Here is a 6,180-nt window from a genome sequence, read left to right on the forward strand (position 1 = left end):
ATGGGCATCGATTCCAAAGGACTACTGCATGGGGCCATCTTATCTCACCACTGAAGAGCTGTGCTAGGGTCACGGTACCTCCGAAATCAAGCCCCCCCCCCACAATGATCCCCCATCCCTCTCCAGAGGCACCCCACAGACCTTGGCAGCTGCAGCTGCAGCTTATGCCCTCTCAGAGTCTCAGTAAAGTGAGAGGGAGAGGGAGATATATTAAACTCTTCAATCTCTGTAAGTGTCTTTTCCCAAGAGACAGACACTAAGGAAGAAGGAAATGTGAATGCCCAAGTACAGCACAGGTACAGGAGTCATTTAGAGGCAGTCAGCCCTGGGTCACCTCTCCTGTGTGTGTGTGTGTGTGTGTGTGTGTGTGTGTGTGTGTTGAGGAGGAGGGGGGATATCCAAAATGAAACTACCTTCTTTCAAAGAGATATGCTCCCTCCAACACACACACACACTCCTTAGCTGCTCACTTCCACTAAAACTGGAGGTTCTTAACCTTTTCAGGGAACACAAAGCTCATTGAAGCCTATGGACTTTTCTCTTTAAATGCATCCACAAAAATATAAAGGGCTACAAAGGACATTAAATGTACTGAAATGAAGGTGTATTTTTTTCCTGTTCAATTTCATAGACTCCCTGAAATCTACCTTCAAGCCTCTTAGAGGTACCTGAACCCCAAGTTAAGAATCCCTGTACTAGAGTCAAGCAGAACAGAAACCTCCCATGTGACAAGCACTAAACAAGGCTTTTGGTTGTATAAAAAAATTATTCAAGCAATTGAACTAAAAGAGATACACAGTCAGTAAATAAGCATTTACTACGTGCTACTAGGTATGCCGCTAACTGCTGGGGAACAAAGGCAAGCAAACATAGCTCTGTCCTCAAGAAGCTTAAATTCGAATGGAAGAGACAAGGTGGAAATAAATAGGTGCATATGAGATACATACGAAGTAAAAGAACCAGAGACACTTCAGTCAACCAAAGGGAGAGAGAGAAAGGGACAGAGAAGAGAGAAAAAGGCAGACAGGAAGAGAAACAGAAGAGAAGGGGGAGGCAGACAGAGAGAGAAAGAGAGGAAGGGGAACAAAAAGAAAGACAGAGAAAGACAAAGAGGCAGGGGGTTAGGAAGACATGAAACAGGGACAGAGAGACATAAAGAGAGGAAAGGGGACAAAAAGAAAGACAAAGAGGCAGGGGGTTAGAAAGACATGATAGAGAGGGACAGAGACAGAAAGAGAGGAAAGGGGACAAAAAGAAAGACAAAGAGGCAGGGGGTTAGAAAGACATGATAGAGAGGGACAGAGACAGAAAGAGAGGAAAGGGGACAAAAAGAAAGACAAAGAGGCAGGGGGTTAGAAAGACATGATACAAAGGGACAGAGAGACAGAAAGAGAGGAAGGGGGACAAAAAGAAAGACAGAGGCAGGGGGTTAGAAAGACATGATACAAAGGGACAGAGAGACAAAGAGAAAGGGGACAAAAGAAAGAGAACGAGAGGCAGGGGGTTAGAAAGACATGATAGAGAGAGAGGGACAGAGAGACAGAAAAAGAGGAAGGGGGACAAAAAGAGACAGAGATGGGGACAGAGAAAGATAAAGGGGCAGAGGATTAGAAAGACATGATACAGAAGGACAGAGAGAAGTGGGGAACAGAGAAAGAGACAGATAAGGGGGAGATAGAATGGAGGGGAGGAGAAGAAAAATGAGAAGGAGGAAAAGGAGAGAAACAGAAGGTGAGGGAGAGAGAAGGGGAGGAATAAGAAGAGGAGAAAGAGAAAGAGGAGAGAGAGAAATTAGTCCTCACCCTCACCCATCACATATATGTCACCGAGGCAACACGTCTGCCAATCATTCCCTGAGCACTTCAGAGGGATTGTGGCAGAGTGTGTGTGTGTGTGTGTGTGTGTGTTCCAGGACGATGGGCCTTGATCTCCAGCTAGAGCAAAGGGGTCTCTCTGGAGGAGAGGATGCAGCCGTGGAGTTCGGGGCTCCAGCGGGGTCCCCACCTCCCGCCCCCGCTTCCTGCTGCAGGCAAGGGCAGCTCTGTGACCAGGGGAGGGGGCACCGCTTTCTCGGTCCTTCCGCTTTGTACCTGGTCCCAGGGCCTCAGCATCTCAGCCGCCACCTGGGCACGGCCCCCAAGGGGATTCACCCTAATCCCAGAATAAAGGAAGCCTCTCCCGGAGGCCTGCCCGGGACCGGGGTCTCTGGAGCCATTAATTCCCCCGAGCCCCCTCCTCCCCCAGCCAGCCTGCCCCCCCTCTCCCAGGCCCACTCCGTGGCATTCTCCCCCAAGCCAGGGGCACAAGGTCTCGAGGTGCTATTAGTCTGTACCCAAGCGCCTGACCCCCCAGGCTCCCAGGGTGTGAGCCCCTCTCTGCTGCCGCCTGCAGCCACTCTCCATGCTCCTTCTGTGGGTATTTACAGCTCTCCCGGTGAGAAGCTCACACTTTTTCAGTCTAAGGCACAGGCTGTTCTCAGTGCCAGCGTCTCCCCCCTCCCAGGAGCGGGCCCTCGGATTTAACCAGAGTCCATGAAGAAGGGGGGGCGGCCCCCCGGCCAGCTCACCCACAATTCAGACTGCAGACAGATGCCCGGTCCGACGGGAGGCTCCCGGCCATCGGCTCCCATCATCCCCCCGCCTCTGACCCCCGCGCCACAGGCCCGAAGAGCCCCCTTTTCTCAGGAAGGCTGTGGCTCCCGCCTGCCTCCTTCCCCGGCCCCTTTCAGCAAGACACCTCTCCCGCAAATCGACTTTCGGGAGTCCCTCAGGGACGATGTAAACAGTGTGAAGCTTCAGCTGTAATCGCTCCTGTTACTTCAATGTCTCACTCTCCGGCCACAGGATTTCTCAGGCCAGACAGCACGCCAGTCAGGAGCCTCCCCGGGGCCTCCGGGACCCTCCAGAACCTTTCTCCCCTGGAGAGGCCCCTCCTCGGCCTTTCTTCTCCTGCTGGCCCTGCTTCCTGGTCCCTGCTGCAGCCCGCCCGAGACAAGACCTCCACCATGGCCCCCACTCTCTCCCAGGTGCTCCTGGGAGCCCTCACCTGCATCCTCCCAAGGCAGGGACGTCCCCAGAGTGTAATGGGCTTCCAAGAATACTGGGATGAGGGACTCAGCAAACATCTGGTTCTGAGTTAGCCATGCTGAGTGTGGGCCATCAGCAGCCAAGCAGAAAATATGGTCGTTAGAAGCCCCCGAGAGCTGCCTTCCTCCTGCCCCATCCCACTCCCAGAACCCCAGAATCATTGCCTCATTCTTTATAGGCCGGATGATCTAGGTGACAGGAGGGGAGGTGTGAGGGGGATTAACCTGGCCTCTATGAACTTGCTTTTTAAAGAATATTTTGACGCTTCTATTTCAATATAATTTGTTATTCTATATATTTAAAAACATTATTCCAAGCAAGGGCCCTTAGAAAGGAGGATCTTCATCAGATTGCCACAGGGGTCCATCACACAGAAAGGTTAAGAACCCTTTTGTTGTTATTCAGTCTTTAATCATGACTGACTCTTTATGACCCCATTTAGATCTGACCCTAAGTGGCAGAAATGACTGCCATTTCTTGGCAGAGATACTGGAAGAATTAGCCATTTCCTTTTCCAGCTCATTTTAACAGATGAGGAAACTGAGGCAAACTGAGGGAAATGACTTGCCCTGGCTGAGGGTCTGAGGCTGGATCTGACCATCCACTCTGTACCACCTCTTGTAATAACTAACCTAACTACTTCACCCAACTCTTGCCCAACAAAGGACCAGGGTGTCCCCTTCAGGGATGCTGCCAGAGGGAGAATAAGGGCTGGAAGAGATGGTCTGTTAGGTCTCTGACAAACGCTGTGATTCCATCACTGATGGGAAAGCACTTTGAAAGGTCTAAGCGAAGATCCCAAGGTCGGGCCATATTCCTGCTCTTCTCTGGCCAAAGCTTGATCAGCCCCCAACCCTTAATCGATGTCCTAGAACCTTTTCTTGTTCTCTCCAAACCAGATCAGGGGACAAAGAGATAGGAGGGATGTTGGAAGGGATTTGGTTCCCATCTCATTTTCTTGAAGTAGCTCAGGCCCAGAAGATATTAAATGACTTGTTCAAAGTCACACAGGTAATAAGTAGAGGGTCAAGGTTCAAATTTTTGTGGAATCTAAGCGCACGTCCTGTAATGCCTTGTTGTTGCCAAGGAGACTTGAAATGCTGCTCTCTGGGACATTCAGAGAGCCTTTAAATGGTGGCGAGTTCTCCAGTATCAGAGACCAGCCAGTGCGAACACCCAGACAAAGCGGTAAGCTGGGGGTTCTGCCTGCTTTCCAGTTTTCTCCCCTAAAGCAACAAAGCGACAGACTGGCAAGCTGAGGAGGGCAGTTTGCTCCAGCTCGCTGGGTCAGTCAGCAGGACCCTCGTTTCCAAGCACTCCAAAGCGAGTAAGAATTCTGAGAAGAATAAAAACCTTGGCCACCCTCCATCCTTTGCTGAAAGAGCCTGAACCATGACACTTTCCCATCCCTCCCTCCCCCCTTTGATTTGGCCCCGGAGGCCTGGAAGAAGCTGTCGACACCGTTTAACCAACAGGGACACCACACACAGCGGGCACACAGACACACAAAATGGCCTTGGGGGCACATGTGTTCTTAAGAGGGCAGAGGAGAAGGCAATGAATCACCAGCTATTTCTTCATCTCCTCACAAAACCAGGGACATGATTATCAACCACGTCCCCTTCCCCTCATCTCCATTCTCAGCAGAATTCTCTAAATCTGGCCCCAATTGGAGTCCTAAGCCAGCTCGTCTGGCCCAGACATTCCCGGTCACCTCCGAGCTCCAAAATTTTACAAGCTGGAGGATGAATTAATTGATTTCAGGGGAATAGCCCCAGCCCTTTCCATCAACTGAGCATCTATTAAGCCAGGGATTCTTAACTCGGGGACCACAGATCCCTTGCTGGTCATAGACTTGGATGGGGGAAAAATTACATCTTCATTTTCGCCAACTGAAATCTAGCACCTCCTTCAGTGATTTACAAATATTATTCTGAGAAGGGGCCTACAGGTTTCCCCAGACTGCAAAGGGTCTGAGACGCCAAAAAAAGATTGCAGTAAGCACTTACTGTGTGCCCGGCGCTTGGGCTGAGCTTTGGGAATAAAACGGAGGTGGAGATTTCATCCATGTAGTGAGCTCCGGGTGAGAAAGCTTGCCACACCAGGGCGGGACCCTCACTTTAGTCTGATTTGGCTGAGGATTTGCTCAGGGTCACAAAAGCAGCTCTATGGGTGAGCAGGGGGATGTAAGCTTGGGGATGTGAGCTCGGATATTCCAGGCCCCAGCCCTCCTTACTGAACCACACTGCCAGGCTCTGTGCTAAGCCAAACAGAAAGGCAAAACTACAGCTTTTTTTGCACTTCTTTCTCTTACTTGCTTCTCCATTATTTGCAGACAATTATCTGCAATAATTAGACAATTACCCTTAAAGACGATTATCCTTTTCCAACAGCAAACACTGATGTGCTTTTCTTGTGTCTTTTAATGAAGCTGATATTAAGAAGTCTTTATTTACATAAAGTCACATTATTCCTTTTCAGGAGGGTCTCAGGGATTTTACAAATCTCACTTAGGTCTAGGCTTTTTTTTTTAGGGGGGAGCAAAGTGGGGGTGGGGAAGATTCCACCACTTCCCTAATTTCCTGACAATGCTTTAAAAGGAAGCTCTTGGGAGGAGGAGGGTAATTGAGGAATATTCCCTCAACTCCTTAAACCAGGGATTCTTCATCTTTTTTTTTTTTTTTTTTGCAAAATGATATCATGGCAGTCTGGCGGCATCAAGGACCCCTTCTCAGAATACCCTTTTTAAATACATAAAATAAGTCATATTAGAAAGGAAATCCATTATGTTGAAACACAGTAGCATCGGCCTTATGATCTGAGCTTTGCGAGGAAATAATTCTTAAAGGCTACAGTGTCGATGTCGGCAAATTGATCACAATTTGGGGCTCGCTCCCCCCACGCCCTCCTCACCCCCTTGTTCCCATCAATGATGGGCCCGGCCTGGATGGTTGCAGGCCGTGATTCAGACAGGATCTGAATTCTGCCGAAGTAAACCCACTATGAGTATGATATTAAAAAGAATAACAAAGGGGGGGGCGCGACAATTTTATTTCTCTGTAAGCATCCTCCTCTTTATGGCTCGGACAGCTAC

This window comes from Antechinus flavipes, chromosome 4 (assembly GCF_016432865.1).
Source record: "Antechinus flavipes isolate AdamAnt ecotype Samford, QLD, Australia chromosome 4, AdamAnt_v2, whole genome shotgun sequence".
Taxonomy (NCBI): domain Eukaryota; kingdom Metazoa; phylum Chordata; class Mammalia; order Dasyuromorphia; family Dasyuridae; genus Antechinus; species Antechinus flavipes.